Source organism: Ochotona princeps, chromosome 18 (assembly GCF_030435755.1).
Source record: "Ochotona princeps isolate mOchPri1 chromosome 18, mOchPri1.hap1, whole genome shotgun sequence".
NCBI classification, from domain to species: Eukaryota; Metazoa; Chordata; class Mammalia; order Lagomorpha; family Ochotonidae; genus Ochotona; species Ochotona princeps.
In genome coordinates this window covers 44,639,022-44,661,589 of record NC_080849.1, presented here as the reverse complement: position 1 = coordinate 44,661,589, position 22,568 = coordinate 44,639,022, and the positions used below count along the sequence as shown (strand labels likewise).

At 40.2% G+C, this 22,568-nt stretch overlaps 1 protein-coding gene and 1 pseudogene across 4 annotated transcripts in view; one reads left to right on the top strand and one right to left on the bottom strand.

Moving 5' to 3' along the window:
• DLGAP1 (DLG associated protein 1) overlaps positions 1-22,568 on the top strand; it is a 753,977-nt gene that overhangs the window by 330,613 nt on the left and 400,796 nt on the right. The gene's annotated exons all lie outside the window — the stretch shown is intronic.
• Positions 994-22,543, bottom strand: LOC101520238 (eukaryotic translation initiation factor 1-like; annotated as a pseudogene).

Sequence of the window (22,568 nt, the reverse complement as noted above, 5' to 3'; positions counted from 1 at the left end):
AAACTGGCAGTGATTCATAACTGGAGAACTATTAAAACCATTTGAGCAAATATCTCAGAGCATGCCCCACATCTGGGACTTGGGGTGGGTGGGAAACTGGGTGGGTCTTCTCCGTCAATATCCCTCTTTACCTCAGATACATGATGGAAACAATATGGACATAATACTATTAACCACTTCCCTATACCCCCTGAACCTTTTTTTTTTTTACCGTAATTAACTATGTAAAGATTGTCAACAAAAATACAACAAAAATATATATATAAAAAATGGTGATTTGAATGTATTATGTAACATTAACATTGAAGAGGGAAGGAAAACACAAAATATTTGCTACTTCATATGATCTCAGCTGCTGCTAGTAAGTGGTGAGTTTTGTGGCTCTAACTGATGGTGTCTGCTGAAATTTATTCCCCTGTCAAAAGTTCAACTGTAGGAGGCTGTCCTCACACTGGTGTTTGGACATCCCTTAGCTAGGATATCTAGTCATCCCACTGGCAGGAAGGTGGCCTCTGAACTCCATGAAGTTGTCCCTACCTGGACAGGTCGTTGGCACCATGGCATCTTCCTCCAATTACCAGGAACCCCCTGTGGTGGTGCAGCTGCTGTTGCTGCCTCATCCTATCATCTTCTCAGATCTACTGAGGATCATCCAGGGGTCCTCTTATGAAGGGACCTAAAGAGTTTCTGGCCACACACAGGAGTCTGTGATCTCGAGGCTATGGACTTGGCTGAAACACCGTGTTATTGTTTTTGTTTCAGGCTGGGCAATGCCAGGCGCCTAAAGGTTGACCTCTGCTTAACCAAGGCAAGGGACTTTGAGACCAGACACATGGGTGTTTTCAGCTCTCTACATAAAGGAGTTACCTTAGTCCAAGTAGACCCCAACTGGTTACGTTATACAAGCTGTGAGGTTTTCTGACTGGTAACAAGGGCTGGAAGGGAAATTCTAGTCATTCCAAGGAAATCCTCACTTATGTGAGCCACAAATATTTAAAACTCACAAAGCTTCAGCGGATCCTCCTTAACCAATCCAGTCTCTACCAGGAACTGGCATGTTTTTCTGCTCAACACCCTGTACCTGAATTATTTCTCCCTGGTCTGGATGCTCAATAACAGTACCATTATATGCAAATTTCTTCTGAAACACTTTTGCTGGTTTCTTTATACCAATCATCAGTGATGCCTTGAACAAGAGTTAATGGTCTTACTGCCATCTCGCTGTTGAATTCTTACATGGATGTGATTTTCCATGCCAGCAGGAAGTGAGTCTTCACCCTTACTTGCATCAGCAAAGGGGTTGAAAAAGCGGAGGCTTTAGAGAGCAGACACAGAGTAGGATTCCTCTGCATCTGTAGAAAAGGCATAGGGAAGGCTGCGGAGGAAGCTGGATGGAGAGAATGGAGAGGTGGGAATTGCAGGCACTCAAGAGGGAGGCAGCTCAGTGAACGGGGAAGCAGAAAACATATGTAGAGGTACTATATCCTACAGTTTGTGTAACTTTTTATTTGCTCATATTTTGATAACTAATGTTTAATCAGAGCATCTTTAAGCACTGGGCCATGTGCATTTGAGACCTGTTGTTAAACAAAGCATGCACTCCTAGGGAAGTTGATAATAAAATTAAAAGCAATATCAAAAATCACATCAAGAAAGGAAGGGAATGGTTATGACTGGAGCGTGAGATGAGGGTGTCGTCTGGCACATCAAGTTCATTTCAGAGATCCTTGCCAGTCGAGATAGAAAGGAAGCTGGGGTACGTTGAAGAGCTCCAGGAAGCCAGATTTATGTAGTCAGTGTCCCTTGAATAAAGCATCAGTCAGGAACTGTATCTGAAATTACACTTGATGACTGATACGATTAGATAAATAGAAGTTTCCAAGAAGGGAAAATGACTTGAGGCAGAAATAAGAGACAGAAACTGCTCAGTGACTGAATGCAAGGAATGATCAAGATCATAGATCCCTCTCGAGTCTGGCTACTCTGCCTCACATCCTAATGGGCCTGGGAAGATCATGTGAGAGATCATGGGCCATGAGTTCTCAACTCCTAGCTCTGGCCACTGCAGCCTTTTGAGGAGTGAACCAGCAGTTAGAAGATCTATGTGTGTGTGTATATGTGTCATTTCAAATAAATATATCTTTAAGAAAAGAAGATTAAATACGGTTTTGGGCTCTCAAACCAGGTGTATGGATGAAAGTGATAGGACTCTGATAGACTTTGCAGAGTAAGTGGGAACTTGAGCCATCTGCTGCAGTAAGGTGAGGAATAATTGAAGTGAGACCATCCCTGAAAGCTTGTTGGGACACATTCATGCTGAGTGCAGGGGAGACTGTTGAAAAATACCAGCCTGGGTTTGCTGGGGCTGCCCTAACAACGTGCCACAGTCAGGGAAATTTAAACCAGTGAAATACTTAGAGACTGAAGTTGAAAGTGAAGATTCCAGCAAGTCTGTTTGCTCTGAGGTCTTTTTCCTTGACTGGCTGATGGTCTGCACTCGCCTTGTCACCAAATAGTCCCTCTTGTGTGTGCCTGTGTCCTAACGTCTCTTTCTAAGGACCCCAGGCATACCAGATTTCAGTCCACCCTTGAGACCTCATTTCATTCTTTGAGCTATCTCTATAAAGGTCCTCAATTCAACCTATAATAACAGAAGGTAAGAAACTCATCATTGGAAGGCGAATGAGCAATAAAGCCTTAAAAGAAGCAAATTACCAGAGATTACTGACCCCTCTTTCTGTTTGTGTGCTAAGTAGTACCACACTGTTGTTCTCTGAGATCTTGTCCAGGTAACAATCTCCCATAGTATAACAACACTCCAGAGGTCATTGTTAACATTGTAACGTATCAATTCTGTGTGTCACAGAACACAATGCATTGCATCAACTCAGACATGACCTAAATAATATATATGTGCACATCCTTGTAAATGTATGCCACACTGAAAAGTGCAAATGACATTGAAGTGGGGTCACTTGGAGGAATACGTTATTTTGGTACCATTAAAATCAACATCCTAAAAGCCAAGTGAAAATCCCGATGAAAAGTGTTTATAGTGCTGTCTGATTTATCACAGGGTTTTCTTTTTTTTTTTTTCCTTTACAAACTAGAGAAATTCCCAAAACTTTCTCATTCAGTGTGGTTCTTTTATCGTTTACCTATTGCTAGGAGCTTTGTGTTGTTGTTGTTCACTCTTTCTCTGTTACATCCTGCCAAAAAGGGCTCTCTGTACCTTTCACTCTGTTCAGAATTTCACATCACCTATGTTTTCCCATCTCTCCCTCAAACTACAGTTGTGTGTTCCCAGGGTCATATTTTCAACAGTCCCTGCTATCATTATAGGGTGTGCAATCTGAAATCCTGCTCTGCAACAGCCAGCCTGATGACTCTGTTGTTGGCCTCTTGAAAGAAGATAAAGACTTTAGAGCAGGCTGATGATCTATTTCCCTAATCTGGAAAGTCTTGCAAATGTGTCTTTCGTAATGGAAGAGTCTTTTTCATGGGGCAGAGCGTGGGCAAATGTAGAATTTTTTGGTCTTGGCAGGCAGTGGAGTGTGAGGAGTGCTATAATCTCCATGATGGTGTTAATCATGCTTTGCTCAGTTTATGCTCTTTTATATCTTGCAGGCAGTTCCGATAGAGCAACCAAAGCATTCCTTTTTTATCTAAGCATGCCTCGGGTAAGCTGTGGCAATGGAATGGCTCATTGTCTAGAGTACTTAGTGGAAGACATATCCTCAACTCCCGTACCAGTTCATGTGAACTTTGCAAGTGCTTGAGCTGCCTTATTGGTTCAAAGCAGATTGGTACAGGGCTGAGGCCATCAGGAACATGAGTTTTTATTTTGGAAGTATTGAATTTGGTGTTTAATTTAAAGCAAACGTTCTCTTTGTAGTGTTGTCATGAAAACAAATGAGCACTAAATGGAAAATCATTGCCATTAAGAGTATCACTGATTTAAGGAATAGTTGGTCTTTACCTTCTGAGATGGCTCTTGACCTCTGAAAAGAATAATAAGTGAGCAACTGCTGTGCATACAAACTGACCTGAGAGCACTGCTCAGCAAGAAAAGTCCAAAAGATAAATATTGTTATATTCCTTTTATCCTTAAGAAAACACTAAAAAATAACCCCCTGATAATTACTTGTTTACTGTTTTCTGTGAGTCTGTCTAAATCAACCTAGGTTACTAGGTTGTTATTAGCATTCTTTAGGTACAAATATTAGCAGTTCTCGTTTTTTCTTTATTCGCAATATTATAGCTTTAATAATTGAAGAAAACACCCTTGAGAAAACTTAAAAATAAATCTCACAAGATGCATGATCAGGTGAGAATTCCTGTTTTCATCTTTCATGACCATCATGTTCTCAAACCAAATTAACAAGTAACTATCGTCATTTACACTACGTGAGACCGTGTGCAAAAATGCTGAAGAATATACTGAGAGGTCCAGAATGGGCTGTTTGTTATCACAGAGATTCTAGGCCAGCTGGAGAGAAAGGCTTCATGAGGAGGGAATGAGGGAACTGAGAGGAATTAATGAATTAAGGATCTACTGACCTCTCTCATTAAAACCAATAGATGTATGCACGTTTGAGTATGTGCTTGTGTGTGTGTTTGTGTGTGTGTATGTGTGTATCGTACAGTTACACCACAAATTTTCTACTGCTTAATCCAAGTCATCCCAGAACACCCAGAAAATATTCAATCCGTTATTTCAATCTCATACAGATGTTAGAGATTGAGGGAGAATTGTTTTCACCTCGTTCGCTTGTTCCCCAAGCTATTGCAAGGTCCCTGTTCTTGGCTACTAACAAGCTTCTGGAAGCACTATGCATTGGTTCCTCCATGCCTAGGGCCGAGATTCCCATCTTCCTTCTCTTCCCCTATGACTCCTAAGTCCTTTGCATCCTGTGTACTCCTTCCCCCAGAGTCCTCGGTTGACATTTGAGCATGTCCCATTCCCAGCTGGCAGGAAAGCAGTCAGAACCCTTATCAAGGTGCAATATCTGAAAGCCAATCACTCGGACTGCCTGTAGGAATGCAAACCCACAGCCAGTCCTTCTGCCTCAACTTGTGTGGAAGTGTGGCCATTGTCCTGCTAGGTTAGATCAGATAAAGGTGACAGAGCAGCAACTGGAGAAGCAGACCAAGCCATCTCTCCAAGTAACTGTAATCTGAGTCTTTCTTAGGGGGTCTAGTCCACCTTGTGCTGCTACAGCGGGCGGTTCATCACTCCTGCCATGACCCATGAATACCGAAATGGATTAATCTGTTCATGAGAGTACTTACTTCTGGCCCAGTCACTTAAAGAACTCACCTCCCAACATTGCCACAAGGACAGTCAGGTTTCAATATGACTTGCAGAAGAAACAAGCTATTCTCAAATCATGGCCATAGCAAACAGAGCTCTGATTTAATAAATGAAGTACATTTCCCCCAAAGGAGAAAGCACCTTGCATTCGCTCATACAAAAACACGCAGAATTTTGGTGGACAGGCATTTCTAAGGTCTTGATTTTACCATCTTCTGTAGACCCATTGTTTTCAATACGTTTGTTAATTGGCCATCCTTTGAAAAATGCAAATCTTATATATAAAAATGAACTAACACCTTGTATTTAAGAAATAATTTCATAGAATAAATTCAAATGATCTATTGTATAACCTGGTGACTATAGAACAATGTATTGTACAGTTGAAAATTGCTAAGACAGCAAAAGTGAAGTGTCTTCCCACAAATAAGGATAAGAGATACTTAAATTATGTTAATTAGCTTAACTTGGCAATTACACAATAGGTACATATTCTGTATACCATAGTATACACTACATATTTTTATTTGTCCATTAAAACTTTTTCAAAATAACTTGAGAAATTGGAGAATTATAAGTTAACTGACTATCTGGGCTCTAGAGAAAGATTGATGCATACTATTGCTAGTTTTTTTTTTTAATTGGGAAAGTTACATTACAGCAATGCATGCACATTGAATCCAGAGGTCAATCATTCTTCTGGAATAGCCACTGGAGGTACCATTACACTCTTGGTCTTCCTTCTCTCTCATCACCATCACTACCTCCTAAATCCTCATTTGCGTTAAGTGTTTATTCTTATGCTATCCGTATAACATTGCCTTAATCATACTTGTAAAACTTGTTTTATGCTCTTTCCCCAGTTTATAGGTGCTTCTCTGCTTCTTTGTCACTCAAAATTAGTACAGTAAGAGCTGGTGTTTGTCCTTTCAGTTAAATAGTAGTTTAAACCACCTAACTGCCTGGATTCCAATCTCCACTCTTGGTCTCAGATTCCTGATAATGTATTCCCTGGGAAGCAGCAGGTGATAATTCAGATGTACCTGCCATAAACAAGAAATGAAGGAAAGCATAGGAGAAACAACAAATTGCAAAAACTTTATAGACACATGAAGAAAACAGTCTGGAAAACATGCTAATTTAATGAGAATTATGTGTGTAGTGCTTATTTTCTTTTCTATAAAATGTACTTTCTACATTTTCCATAATACATTTTTATTGTAGTAAAATATACATAAGTTCACCATTTTAACCATGTTAAATGTGCAGTTTAATGTCACTAAGTACATTTATTTTTTTATGCAATCTTCACAACCCTTTTCTCCAATCTTTTCACCTTCCCATGCTTAAATTCTGTAGCCATTAAATAACACTGTGTTTCTCCTTTTCTGACAACCACCACTTTCTACTGTACTGTCTATGAATTTGACTTCTCTAGATCGTTTTGCAAATTGAATTATGTGTTTGTGCTTTCACAACTGGCTTATTTAACTTTGCACAAGGTTCATCTTCAAGGTTGATCCAAGTTACAGCATGTGTCAGAACATGCTGCCTTTTCAAGGCTGATTAATATATTTCATTATATATGTGTGTCACATCTTTTATCCATCCATCAATAGGCATTTGAACATCTTCCACTGTAGGACCATATTCAATACTATAGCTGCAAATGTGGATATAAAAATATCTGTAAGATCCCTAGTTTTAATTGTTTATGGAATATACAGAGGGAATTGCTGGATCATATGTCAATCCTCTCTTCAATTTTTTGCACAACCAGCAAATGGTTTTCCTCAATAGCTAACTTAGGATTCAATTTCTTGACATCATCACCAACATTTGCTTTCTGACTTTTGATAAAAAGTCATCCCAGAGTTTGAATGACCTTCTTCAAAACAAATAGTAAGCGCTAATTTATAAGACTTCATTCTAAACTAATGGAAACCATGTAGAATGAAAAGAACCCCCCCACCCCAAAAGAGTGAGAAGGATCTTGCAAAGTCTGTAGAAAATTAAATTAAAGCACATGTTCAAGGGCGGGTGTTGGGACTCGGTTGTTAAGTTGCCGCTTTGCATGTCTGCATCCCACACCAGAGTATCTGGGATCAGGTTCCTGCTTCTCCACTTCTGATCCAGCCTCCTGCTCATCCACACACTGAGAGCACCAGGTAATTGCCCGGTGCAAGACCTAGGTGCTGCTTTCGGACTTCATCCTGGGCCGACTCCGGCTGCGGCAGATATTTGGAGAGTCAACCAATGAATGAAAATCTCTGCCTCTCAAACAGTTGGCCTTTAAACTAAATAAATTATTTCATATGACAAAGAGATAAATGTATGTGTTACCAAAAAATCAAAATGTATGCCCTAGTTGTTTCACAATATGTAATTTGCTTAAGATGTTTGAAGGCTTTGTGTCGAAAATACTGTCACAAGCTTGTCAACAACTTGTTCCAAGTTCTCACCCGTGGCCAGAGCCTGATTCCTGTTCTAGGTGAAGTCTACAGGCTCAAGTCAGAGTGGACAGGTGCAAGGATACCTCTGCCAAACTCCCAAGAGAAAAGCAGGTGTGGAAGCGGTAGAACTTGGAACAAATGTGACTGTCTGGAGGGCACTGGTGTGGCGCTGGGCTACTTCCATCAGATCAGGGCCTGAGTAAGCCTGCAACCCTGAGTTCAGCATTTCCTGCCTCAGGAAGCAAATGTGATGCGAGACCAGAGACTACAACAGAGCTAGGTCTCCTGATTCCAGAGGACAGGACCCCTACAGGACACCTTAGCCAGAGGCCAGGCTCATGTCCAATTCTTGGATCCCACTTTATATTACAGTGGATTTTAGCTCCATCTTGGAGGGGCGGGAAGCAGGAAATATTTCACTTGCATATATTGTACCTGTGAGAGAGTTAATAGATCAAAACCTCAGAAAAAAAGCAGTAATACTGTTTTGCAGTCTGATAACAGGACAAAATGTTTATCTCCTTTGTTTGTCTTTACTTTTCATGGTTTCTAAAAAGTGCACCATTTGATCAGTCCAATATTCTTCCCCAGTCTCCCACACCTTCCCATTACATATTTGCTATAATTTGTAGCAGTGACTTTTATTGCAAAATAACATTTGACAGTTGTACCTGAGTTGAAGTACAAAGTATGTTTATTATCAATGCATTTTTTCTTTGGATGGTTTTTATTATTATGGTTACATAATTGAGCCTAAAGGGTACAATAAGAATGCCCGAGATGGAGTCTTCTGTTGTTGTTGCCCTTTTCTGGAGCTCTAGATATGATTAAAAACACAAATGCAAAGAAATCGCTTCAGGTTTGTGATTTAAATCGAATGCTCTGAGCATTTACAGACTAACATTCGTTGAAATCATACCCTTATGTGAAGAAGACACGGTGAAGAGGGTGAAGTACATGAAGTGCAATGGTGTTCGGCTCATCTCAAACTCGGCATTTTCCCGTTTGCAAAATGCTTGCTTCCTCCTGCTCTGGAAAACCTGGTTGCCTTGCCTTACCTACGACGGAAAATATTAATCAAACTTATTATTGTTAAGGCCCTATTAAATGCTTACATCCTCACACAACAATCTGCTGACTTCTCTCTCTGCGTACTTGCCATTTTAACACACAGACAAAACTGTTGAACTAAAGAAAGGTGTTTATCAGAGATATTTACTCCTGACATCTTTTCCTTTATTATATACATGAAAGGCCCTTTACATGAGACGTATTAAAATAAATATCATCTTTGAACAGAATCTCCATAGCCTCAAGAATAGTTGGCAAACAACCTGTGCTCTTAAAAATAGTATTTTTGAATCTGTATAAATTTGTACACATTCACCCCTGGAATAAAAGGCTGCGAGCTGCATTTGTGCTCATTTCTTTGACAAAATGCCTTTAAGAACAGACAGAAATTGTGAAACTTCTGTCATTTGGATATGATGCTGCTTTTCTACAAATGTAGGTATCTTACCTTTATTCTGAATTTCAAAAAAAATCGTGTACTGGACAGCTCTCTTCTCTCCATAGATATAGTTTTTGTTCTGAGAGCAAGCAACCTTCTCCCTTTAATATTCTGTTCCTGTAGTTGGCATGTGTCGCTGACTAACGTATTAAGTACTCATGGAGTAGAAAGTGCAACAAGATATGTTATAAATACCCAATGGTTAACATATCACAGAGAGCTCAGTGTGGTTTTTTTTTCAAGATTTAGTTATTTTTATTAGAAAGGCAGCTATACAGAGAGGAGGAGAGACAGAGAGGAAGATCTTCCGTCTGATGATTCACTCCCCAAGTGACCGCAACGGCAGGTGCTGCGCCCATCCGAAGCCAGGAGCCAGGAACTTCTTTCTGGGTCTCCCGCATGAATGCAGGATCCAAAGCCTTTGGGCCGTCCTTGACTGCTTTCCCAGGCCACAAGCAGGGAGCTGGATGGCAAGTGGAGCGCTGGGATTAGAACCGGCGCCCATACGGGATCCCGGCACGTTCAAGGCAAGGACCTTAACCGCTACGCTGTCGTGCAGGGCCCTCAGTGTGGTTTTTAATCTTCAATCAGTGTGCCATTTAATCTTCAAGAAGGAGTGACTAACAACATTTCTTAGGTGAAACTCATTGGCTCTGTTGGTTTGCCAAGTGGTCATTAGTAGTAAAATTTCTTTAAAAAAAAAGATTTATTTGTTTTTATTGCAAAGTCAGATATACAGAGAGGAGCAAAGATTGCTTCTCGGTATTTTGGCTAAGATCAAGTGTAGAGAAGAGGAGAGACAGAGAGAAAAATCTTCCATCCGTTGATTCACTCCCCAAACAGCCACAATGGCCAGAGCTTAGCCAGTCCGAAGCCTGGATCCAGGAGCTTCTTCCAGGTCTCCCACGCGGGTGCAGGGTCCCAAGGTTTCGGGCCGTCCTCAACTGCTTTCCCAGGCCACAAGCAGGGAGCTGGATGAAAAGCAGGGCTGCCAGGATACAAACAGGCACCATATGAGATCCTGGCGTGTGCAAGGCAAGGACTTTAACTGCCATACCAGGCCCAATGAGATTTCTAATGCAGCTCCAGTAGTATTAGGGTTTTTTAAGCTTGGCATGCATAAATTAAAATATTGATGAAGAGATTTAATCTATTGTGGTCCTCAATTATTTTCTCCTGAGATCTTTTCTTGTAGCAAAGTAAATTATTATGCTTTGCTTTGCATTATTACTTAAGAAATAGTATTTTTCTTTCAAAACATTATCCCAATAATCTGACTACTATTCAATCGTTATTCACTTCTTTTTCTTTTTTATTGCAACATTACTCTATTCAAAAACCTTCATGAAATGATTATCTTTTGGATATCAAGAATGAAAATATAAAGATGTTAACTACTTAAAACATCTCTGGTATTTTTTATTTGGGTCAAGAGGTCATTCTTGATTTCTTGTTTTTGTAATTGCATTTTCAAGTTTCCTTTATATGCTCAGCTGCTTGATTTAGCGAATCTTTTAGCTGAATGCTCTATGAGCCATATAACATGTTGGCTAATGGGAACAAGAAGAGGAAAATGCATACAAGTGCTAGAAATTTTACCTTGCAAAATTAAAATTAAGTTCAAGAACTCCTGAAAGACTGATGTGTAATTGGGGCAAGACTCAGCATTTTCTTTTAAGATAAAAGAGCTTCCTAGTGTTTTTAAATACTGAAGAAAATGGTCAGAAAAGGCTGTAAGATGCAGGGGGAAGGGGATAGTGGAGTTCCAGTACAATGTGCTTAGATTAAAACTGTTATTGCTTCTTTATTTGAACACGGTCAGGCAAAAAGAGGCAAATGTGTTAAGCAAATATTCAGGGTTCATGTCAAGGAGTTTTTCTGATAATATCTTCTCCCAATGAAGAGCAAACGGTAACTTGTTGATGGAAATAAGTAAGTAGGCAAATATTCTAAACATGTGCTAGAATGATGCAGGGGGACTGAGAGAATGGCAAAGAGAACATGGGTTTGACCCTTGGCACTGGGATTCCAGTGCAATCAATACCCCTATATTTATTGTATGTATTTATTCTGGGATTGGTCGACACAGCTGAGAGATTTTCTCAGAATTCTCTCAAAAGTTTTACTTATGTAACAGAAATAAATAAACTCAAAGATGTTTAAATAGCCCTACATAGTCTGAAGCCAAAAGTAGAACCGAATAGGCTTTAAGCCAAAATAACCAAGTGTGGGCTTCAGAAATGAAACAGAGAATGGCAAATACTATCATTACCTCCATATTCTATATTTTCTCTTTGGAAACCGATTTTAAAAGTAGAGTTTCCATGAGGGAGTCTTCCATGTCCTCCTTAGCTGTGGTTCCCAACCCTTAGTCTGCATCCGCAACACCTGGAGAGATTGTTAAAACCCGGACTTTAGGGCCCATCACAACTATGGATTTCGTGAGCCTCGCGTGGAACCAGAGAGTTCACAGTCCCAACAAGGCTTCTGTTGCTTTCGAGGCTGCTGATCAGGCTAGCATAGCTTGAGAATCATGGCTCTGCATGAAACTCGGGGTTGCCAGGGCTGATATCTCAATGGTTGATGTCACTGCAAGTTTACCTGCTTGACTCAGTTTCTCACTCATTGAGGACTTTCCTGGAACCTCATAGTGCCTGGCTCATCACTGGTACTCAGTAGCTGTTTTAAGGAAGAAATATAAGCTAATATGTATTTACTTTTTATTAACTGATTTGAGATACAGTGAGAGTGCCCATCTATTGGTTGACTGCACAACTAGGACAGAGAGCTCAATGTGTGACTTCTACGTGGGTAGCAAGAACACAACTATTTCATCCATCATCTCTCTCCAAAAAAAAATATATATATATATATATATATTTTTATTGGAAAGGCAGATCCACAAAGAGAAAAATCTTCCACCCACTGGTTCACTCCCCAAATGGCCACAGCGGCCAGAGCTAAGCTAAGCCAGAAACCCCTTTAGGGTTTCCCATATGGGAGCAAGCTCCCAACTTTGGGTCATGCTCTACTGCTTTTGCAGATCACAAGTGGGACCTGGATCAGAAGTAGAGAATCCAGGACACAAACTGGTGCCCATATGGGTCAACACATGAAGGTGAAGGATTAAACAATTGAGCCATCTCATCAGCCCAGAGATCCAGTCTCTTGGTTCCCATGTGTACATTAGCAAGAGGCAGGAATTAGAAACCAAGGCATTCAAATGTGGGCTGCAGCTTTCCCATACAGCAGCTTAATGGCTTACTCACATGCCCACCCCAGTCAGCGTTTAGTAAATGTCCTCCATGAAAGTGACAAGTTTATTTTCTGTATCTCTGTAGACAGGCACAGCCACATGCACAAAATTCTTCATATGTTGATACAGCTCTGTGTCAACAGAGCACAGTTCTGAACTAAATAACATTTACTTTAAAAAATTATCTTAGTGCTGTATCAAGATTTTAAAAGGTCACAACTAACTACAATGTAAATCTTCAAGAACTAGAAAATACCCAAAACATGAAGGTACTTTAAAAAGCTTTTTGAAGATGTAATTAAAACATAAGTTTGTTTTGATGTGAGAAGTGAAAGTCGTGCTTAGTTTTTTGATAACGGGTGTTCTTCAGGAACTCCTTGAAGACATCATGTATGTCATCTGCTCTTTGCTCCTCTGAAGTCAGTGTTGTATTGGTATCATAACCTTTGTGCATAAGGACCTGCAGAACCATGGCCTTTTTATTCTTGTGAAGTCCCTACTGATCTTCTTATCCCCAGGTCCTCTAAAGGTTTCTCTCCATGTCTTAGTCACTCGGCACTTACGACCAGGAAAGATATATTTCCTTTGCAAAGCTCTCTTCTGCAGGCTCTTGAGTCACCTTCATGCCTGAATTCCTTGTGCTTTTTTGGCCACTTCTTTTTAGTATCCTTGCTTTCTCCTTCTCGTCTCCTGGACCTTGGACACTGAATGTCCCCAGAAGCTCATTTCCTTACTGCTGTCTTGCCTACCTTTCAGTGATTTCACTTAGTTTCAAGTAATATCACCACACTGCCTCAACCACATCTTTGATCTCCAGCCCCAGTTTCACCCCTCACCTCCATACTCACTCATTGGATTTCCATCCCATCATCTCCATTTGAATAGCTAACAAGGCTCAAGTGGAACAGGTCTGAATTGCAATCTTCAGTTGCCTCATATCCACCTCTCTCATTTTTTCCCACCTCAGTAGAGATTGCCCTTATAAATCAGTTGCTCAGGTAAAAAAAAAAAAAATGATAACATCACCTTGGAATTCTTTTGTGTGCTAATGCTCCACAACCTCTGTTGTCTTGTGTCTACTCAAAAACTTCTAGTCCAATGTCTTGGCATTATCGCATATGCTGCAGACACATGTCAGACAGGCTGCCCTTAAGGCCCTAGATTATAGCCTTGTACCATATCTCTCTGTTCTTGCTCCTCCCTCCAAAGGCCTGTTCTCCACTGAGCAGTTGGAGTGATTATGTTGTGGAGTGACTCATTTGACAATTCTCTGATTATGACCTACTGGAGGCTTCCCCCCACAAATAAACCTAATTCCAAATTTCTTACTGCATTTGCAGGGCATTATTTACCCACTCTCAGCTCCTACCACCTCCTCACCCATGTCCATGAAATTTCAGCCATTCTAGCCTTCTTTGTCCCTTCTGAATATAACAAGTACTTCCTGTCTCTGAGCTTTCCCCTTTGTAGCTGCTATTCCATTTAACCACAGTGTTATTCCCCAACCACCTGATCATTTCTATTCCATTTTTATTTCCCTCAAAGGACATATTACCTATCATAATTATTCATGTAGCAGGGCCTTTAAATTTGTCTGGATCTGACAATGGCATTGTTAAATCCAAGCCAGCAGAGGTTTTGTGTTCACCATAGCTGGATCTCTATTATTGAGAACAGTAACTACATAATCAGGCAGAAAACCTGACAGTAGTTCAAATGCCAATGAAAACATGTAGACAATGGTTTGAACCACAGGGAGTTTATTTGAATGGATCCACTAAGAATGGAGGTGGTTTTAAAATATGAAATAAGGGACTTGCCCAGGAAAGGGAAAAAATTTTTATAGAGTGAACTTCTCAAAGAGTCATAGGGAAGGTCCTGGAAGTGTTATACCTACTTTAAGGGGAGCAGGCACACATGCCTGTAGAGTGATCATGTATATTGCATGCAGTCCTTGGCTTTCTGGATCAAAAAGGTGAGGGTGAAGGCAGGGGTGAAGGGGAGGGTAGGATCATTGCTTGTGCAGGAGCCTCAAACTGGCCACAGCTGGGTAGGGGTTTTCAACTATCTGATAGCACATGTCAACCATCTATGTCCAGTCAGCTGTCTCATGTCTATCTGGAAGAACACCTGGTACTGAACTAAATAGCATTTACTAAACTCAACTCAGGTTTAGTAAAGGTGAGGTTATTTTTTTCAAAGGGTATCAGTTGGAATATCACACAAATGTTAACACACAGGTTGTGCAGGTAAATTTAAGAACTGTTGTTGGAACCTTTTTAGACATCATTTCATAATTTGCTCAGAATCTATTCAAAAATCAGATTGGTGGATTATTTTAATTAATGATAAAGTCATACACGGAAATCTCTTCCCTTGAATCCCAAGAGGCATCTTTCAAAGATAACAGCCTGAGACTCAACAGTAACCACAAGCCATTGATTATATGTTGTCCTGTATTTTCATCCACAGATTGTTTCTAAAACTACATAAGCTCCTTCTGCCTAGTGTTTTTTTCCAGAATGTTAGAAACAAAAGCTTTTTCATTTGAGTCTTCTAGAACCTTAGAGATGGCCTTCCAGTTGAGAATAAGTGGAAGAGTTCCCATCCTGACCAGAATCCCAACTCAAATGCATGTGACAGTGATTGTATGTGTCAAATGTTTTTCAATATCTTGTGTCTCAATTTTAGCCACACAAAAAAAAGAACTGTAGAGATTGCATACTTCTGTATAATTTGAAAGAGATCTTTTCCTTGGTTAAATAATATTACTATTATTGGCCAGGTGCTTATGATTTGAAGTGTTGCCCCTGTACTTTGGTTACAATTGATATGAATTTGGTTACATTTTCTGCCATATTTAAGCCCTGGGGAAAGCTGGAGCTTCAAGATAGAGCAAGATTAGCAAGCTTTACCAGAAATTCAAACTAGATTCAGACACTTGGTGACTGGTGGTTACTCATGCTTTCTGGTAGGCTCTGGGTTCTTGGAAAAATCACATTGTGGCTCTTTTCCAGGCACACTGCTGGTTCAGCTGCCAAGATAAGCAATCTTCAAAAGTCTTCTTTGCCACCTCATCCAATGAACCTGTTATCAGTTTAAAAAACAACCAATCAGGACCAAAAGCTTTCTTGCAAGCTTACACCCTCCATTTGCATAACAAGACTGTTTTCTATGAACAGTCAGGAATAAGAGCAGAATCTGCTCATCCCAATCCAAAGCAAGGCAAAGCTCCCATTGCTAAGGGAACTTCTCTATCAGTTTGTGCTTTCTTCTTCTCATATGTTTGCACAGTCTCTTAAAAACCCTTCATTGATGAATGCTTCCATTGGTGAAAATATACACTGCATTCCAGTAATTCTGAAAGCACTCATGTATGAACAGTTGCTTGGGATGTAACCTTAATAGGACAAGTTACTCATTGGTCCTCTCTTAAATGGTCAATTTCCTAAACCACCTACAGTGAGACCTCCTCTATGCCATATGTTCCTAGGTGATTTTTGTCCACTGAGCTGTCCCCAGCTGTGTTCCCATCATTGCTGATGAGATATATGACTAGCCCAAGGCTACCTCAAATACCACAAATCCAAAATCCCATTCGTTATCTTCACACCACCAACATCTCTACCCAAGTTACTTCCTTCTCTTATGGTATTCCAATTCACATAGTTCTCGACATTTTCCCCAGCTGGAAACATTGGATTTTTTTCCCCTGGGCCTATTCTCCCTATTAATTGTTAATAAAAAGACCTGTAATTCATGTAAACTTGGCCAAAGAAATGTATTGCCTGATCTCCTTTCTGTTCGCCTTGCCACTTTTGAAAGTGTGAATTTTCCCACTCTTTTGTATTTCATTATGAGGTCATCTTCTTGACCTGTTCTTCCCAATTTTATCTTGGGAATGACTCCCGTAGAGTAGAGTCATAGTAGGGCAGAACTGTCCAATAAGACAATAAAACATCTAAAATAAGCCAGATATGTAACTATAAACTTTCTGGTAGTCATGTTACACAACTAAAATCAAATAAGTGAAATTTAAATGATATATTTAAGTCAATACAGCCAGACTATCAATGCTTGAAGCTGTAATTAGTATGAAAACCCATTACAATATGTTTACATTTCTTTATCTCCGTACAAAGTTTTCTTGTCAAGTGCTCCATGGCCAGCTACTTTCTGTCCTGTTCAACAGCCTCAGCATTAAGGTGAGAGTTGGAAACAGGTTTACACTGGAGATTCTGAAGAAGGGCATCCTCAGAGTACTAAATCAGCAATTAGGGCATAGATAAAGAGGTTGCCAATAAAAATCAAGAATCCATCATCATATCGAAAATATGAAGGAGCTATCGGCAGAGAATTTCCAAAGCAGATAGATTCTAAGTAAGAATAAAACCACATTCAAGAAAAACCATAGCCCAAAATATACAAGAAAATGGGCCTCCAATGTTAAAAGAAAATCAAGTAACATATAAGACACTAAAGTATAGATGTGTCCATGATTAAATGATGGCCTTTGGAAAAGGGAAGTAGGTTGGTACCTCTTCCTGTCATATATGTGAGCCTATGTGGCTATGACATTTTCCTTTAGGCAGATAATGCAGGGACTCCTCTCTATATGAAAGGAAAGCTCTTGTTCTTCATCTTTACAAGAAGCAGAGTGAAAACGGGTGACATGAGATGGCTGTGAAACTGCTGTTGACCCTAGGGTTAAGTCTCTGTATGCAGTCTCATATAAGGACTCTAATTAAAGACACTCCAGTTGAGGTAAAATCCTCTTCCCCCATCCTGCTCATGTAAGATAATAGCAGACCAGGATACATATTAATGGAAAATCCCACCAAATTTCTTACTTGAATTGAGGAAATCAACCTGTAGTGTAATTGTTCACCATAGTATAACAAATAAACAAGAATCCACAAGGTCTGGAAGAAAATCAGTACCTTCAAGGAGAAGCAACAGATTCCACAAACAAGAACTAAACAACAAAAGAAAGCAGAGAAAATTTTACATCAAGTACAGTAATAATTTAGACACAGATACACAGTCCAAGGCTAAATGAACACAGCCAAAACGATGAGTTCCCCTGAGGAAATGCAAGAGGACCCTGGAGCTTTCAGTGCTGCACAGGCCACAGTGTCCACAAGCAGAAAAAGAACAAGCCTGTCTCACCTCCCTTTGCTCATTGAGAAAGGCTACTACTCTATACCCGACTTATAGATCTCCTTTGCTGGAGAATGTGTATTGCCCTTTTGCCTGGCCTGAAAGGTCAGCTCTGAAACTGTGGAGATCCAGCTGCAGCTGAAGCACAGGGCATTGGACACTAAACTAGATCAGGGCTCTTGCCATCCCTGGATTAGGGCATGGAGTGGAACAGGTGCCCAAAAGGAGTGAAATCAGAGTACCAGGGAGCATCTGCACCACCTGTAAGCTTACTGGAAAGGCAGATGCTCTGGCTTCACCCCAGATCCCTGAAACCAGAAACTGTGGAGGTGGGGCACACCAAGCAGATTGGTTTATTTAAAAATCAGAGTTACAGGGAGAGAGAAAGAGAGAATCGTGCATGTGCTGATTCACTCTCCAGATGGCTTCAACAGCCAGAGTTGGGCCAAGGAGTAGAGAGCTTCATCCATATCTCCTGTGTGGATGGCAGCGGCCCAAGCACTGGGGCCATCTTTGGCTGCTTTTTCCAGGCCATTGGGCAACTAGATCAGAAGTGGAGAACCGAGGCAGGAAACCAACATTTGTGAGAATGACAGCATTGCAGCAATGGCTTTACCCACTAGGCCACAATGCTGCCCATGTAAATTGAGTTTTCTCAAGCCTTTGGTTATCAACAGGCACCACAAAGTTTGAGAACTGCCAGCCAAACCCAATAGTGCCGCCTTAAGGGCCAGAGGAGACAGATTCACAAAGGAGAAGCAAAGGCAGAGCAAGTAGGCAGTTGGGAAAGCAATCGAGGAGAGAGTCATTAGCAATATCAAACACGTCAATAAAAGATCCAAGTTTGATTTAAAGAGCTTAACAGGGACAGGAAGTTGAAAACTGAAGTGGTAACCTAACAGTTGTCATTCCAGTGGAGGACTGTGCTGATGAAAGGTACAGAAAAAGAAGCCAATGGGAAGTAAGAGAGGCTGGAAATAAAAGTATTCTCCAGGGAGGATCTCTCCTAAGAGCTGCGAAGGAAGGCAGCCTCACTCTGCAGAGGACTAAACACTCCCCATAAGAGCACTTGAAATGGGGCTATCAGAAGTGATCATTCTGTAGGTAGAAAAAAAAATACACACCAAATTCCATCCATACAAATAAAGGTGAGGATGTAAAATAATCCATTAGTAATTTTGCATGATTACATGTTAAAGTAATAATACTTTTTGATATATTGGGCTAAAACACATTAACATTATCTTCACCTCTTTTATTGTTTACTTTTTGTAAAGATTGTTTTTATTGAAAAGTCAGATATACAGAAAGGAGGAAAGCCAGAGAGAAATATCCTCTGTCTGTTGATTCGCTCTCCAAGCGGCTGCAACAGACAGAGCTATGCCAATCTGAAACCAGGAGCCCAGAGCCTCTTCCTGGTCTCCCACATGGGTGCTGGGTCCCAAGCCTTTGGACCACAAGCAGGGAGCTGAAAGGGAAGCAGACCCGCAGGGATTAGAACTGGTGCCCATTTTTGATCCTGGAGTGTTCAAGGTAAGGGCTTCAGCCACCAGACTACTGAGCTGGACCCTATTGTTTACTTTTTGAAGTGTAACTATTACAAAATATTTAGTTATACTGTGGCTCTATTATGTTTCTGATGAAGAACTCTGTTTGGAAGTCAAATACAAAAAAACTTCAAAAATTCACAGTAAATAGAATTTTAAGACAAATTTCCACTGTAAATAAGTTTTTGAAATGGGTGCTTAATTTTTCTCGTAGTACACATTACCATGAGATTTTTATAGGTTAGTAGAAAAACTGGGTAAAAAAATTTTGATGTTTCAGATAAAAGGACATCATATATTATTGTTTAAAGATTCTTCTATTAAAATTCTTCTATTAAATTCTCCTCTTGTAATGAGAAGTCATTTAAGTGAACAAGGATATGCATATATTCTCATAGATGCACTGTATATGGAGACTAGCAAATTGGGAACTGAAGATATGTTACAAGGCGCAAATCTACTCCTGAAAAAAAAAAAGAACTCTCAATGAATTAGTTAAATATGTTTGGCCAGGGGCCAGCAGTATGGCTCAATTGGCTAATATTCTACCTGCCAGCCCCAACATACCACTTGGACACCAGTTCATGTCCCAGCTGCTCTATTTCCTATCGAGGGCACCCTGCACCCACGTGGAAAACCAGAGTAAACTGCTGGCTCTGGGCTTCAGATCACCTCAGCTCTGGAAGTTGCAGCCATTTGGGGAAGAAACCATCAGATGGAAGGTTTTTAGCTCTTCTTCTCTCTGTAAATCTACCTTTCCAATAAAAACTACACACACACACACACACACACATATATATATATATGTATCATCTTACAGTATGATATTAGATTTTCTACTTTTGCATGTACCTGTAATGTCATGATACACTGAAATAGCAGAAAGTTAAACTTGTAACTGTTATAAAGGACTGTACTACTGTGATAGTATGAGGGAACATGGTGGGAAGGGAAAATAGGGAGAGAAAGGGACAAATTCCTATACCTGTGTCTTGAGAAATAGTAACAGTTCAAAAAAATTTAAAAGGCATTAAAAAGGTGCAGATGCAAGGAAGAGTCTTGTTCAGGGAATGAGAATGTAATTGTGGTGTAATCTCAACGATGTGTGAGCACTTTGGTGGGAAGAAGAGAAGTGAGCAGCTGTCATCGTTTGTTGCACTCGAAAGAAGAAAGATAGAGATGAAAGAAGAGATTGGAAGTCCTCCTCAGGACCTAGAGAGCATCCATTTCAGGAGCATATCCAATGTCTAAGCCAGGACTTGGCTGGAAGGAACCCATGGTCAGTGACTGAACACAACTGGCCCTAACAAAGGTGATAGTTACCTTTGGGATGCTGTTCCTCACATCTTCCTCTCAATGTTTTCAGGCAACACAAATGGGAGAAATAAGGCTATAGCAAACATCCTAGTTAAAAATCCTGGCTTCAGGCCGGGCGGCGTGGCCTAGTGGCTAAAGTCCTCGCCTTGAATGTACCAGGATCCCATATGGGCGCTGGTTCTAATCCCAGCAGCTCCACTTCCCATCCAACTCCCTGCTTGTGGCCTGGGAAAGCAGTTGAGGACGGCCCAGTGCATTGGGACACTGCACCTGCATGGGAGACCCAGAAGAGGTTCCAGGTTCCCAGCTTCGGATTGGCGTGCACCGGCCCGTTGCGGCTCACTTGGGGAGTGAATCATCGGACAAAAGATCTTCCTCTCTGTCTCTCCTCCTCTCTCTCTGTATATCTGACTTTGTAATAAAAAAAATAAAAAAATAAATCTTAAAAAAAAAATCCCGGTTTTATAAATACCACACAGCCTGCCACAAAAGCATGTTTTCTATCTTTCCTGTTTTTTTTTTTCAAATTTTCATTTGTTCTTTTGGCCTAATTTAAGAGCTTGACTTTATTACGCATCTGCATTCCAAATAGTCTTCCTTGGCTTCCCCTGATTTGCATTCTTTCTTAACAATACTTCAAGGACACTTCAAATAATTTTTGGAAAAACAGAATTTAAAGATACTCTTATTTGGATGCACAGTTTTTGAAATCCATGAGTAGTTTTTCATAAAGCACATTTTCGTAACCTTTTTCAAGGCCTTTGTTATGCATACACTTCAGAAACTTTTGCACTGAAATAACATTGTCTTTTAATTCCACTTTCTACACACCCTTCAGAGTACCTCTGCTTAAAAGTCCAAGCTGTACTACACAGTTGTCCTACTTCTACTATTCATCCTGCATACCCACTTCTCCTTCATTATATTTGTCATTTTAAACAACCGTGGGCTGGGAAAGAATGTGAAAATGGTCTCGCTGGAGAGTATACTTCTATCCAGTATAGAATTTTTTATTTCCATACTGGGTTCTACATAATTTAATGTGAAAAACAAATGAATGGCTTGGATAATAAGAGAGAAGTGCCTTTGATTGCTATGAATTATGCATTTAAGTTCTTTGCTTTAAAATGGCAAAAACTTCAACAGATTTAAATTTTTAGAAGGTGATGTTTATTATACAGCAGAATGGCTCTAGACAATGACAATGTACTGTGTATCTAAAAAGGGTAGAAAAAGGGATTTATGTTTTCACTACAAAGAAAATGGTAAATGTACGAGGAAATATGTTTACCCTAATTTGAACACTGCATGAAGTATGCATGCAATCAAATGGTACATGTTTCCACTTCAATATATTCAGATTCTGCAAGTCAGTTTAAAAAATTAAAAGTAAATGAAAATGAAATCACTTAGAAGCAGAAATTTTTATATTTCCCCATGGTTGGCTTACACTAAGTAGAAAGGAATGGGCAGTCTAAATATTTGCCAATAGGTAAAATTTCCAAAACGCTTGTGATACACTTAAGATCTATATAGTTAATCAATCAAAAAATGTTAATGTATTACTTTTCTATTGGTGCTCCAACAAATTGTCATAAACGTAATGGATTGAAACATCATACATTTATTATTTAGTATTCTACAGTGGAAGTCAGACATCCCACACAGGCTCCAGCCAGGCTAGCATCTCGGCCGGTTCTTTGGGAGGATCCAGGGAAGGATCTCGTTCCTTGACTTCTCCAGCTTCTGCAGTTCATGTTCATCCCACGGTTTACACATCCTTCCTCCCCACTTGAAAGCCACTTTCAAGTCCATGTCTGGGCCAGACCCTTCCTCTTACATGCCAGAATCTTGTGACCACATTGAACTCACTTCAGCAGTCTCCACAATAATCTCCCCACCTCAAGGTCTCTAACTTACTTCCATCTGCAAAGCTCCTCGGCTGTGTTGGGTAGTGACCGGTTCCACAGGGTAAGGCACAGACATCTTGCAAGATGATTATTCTGTCCGC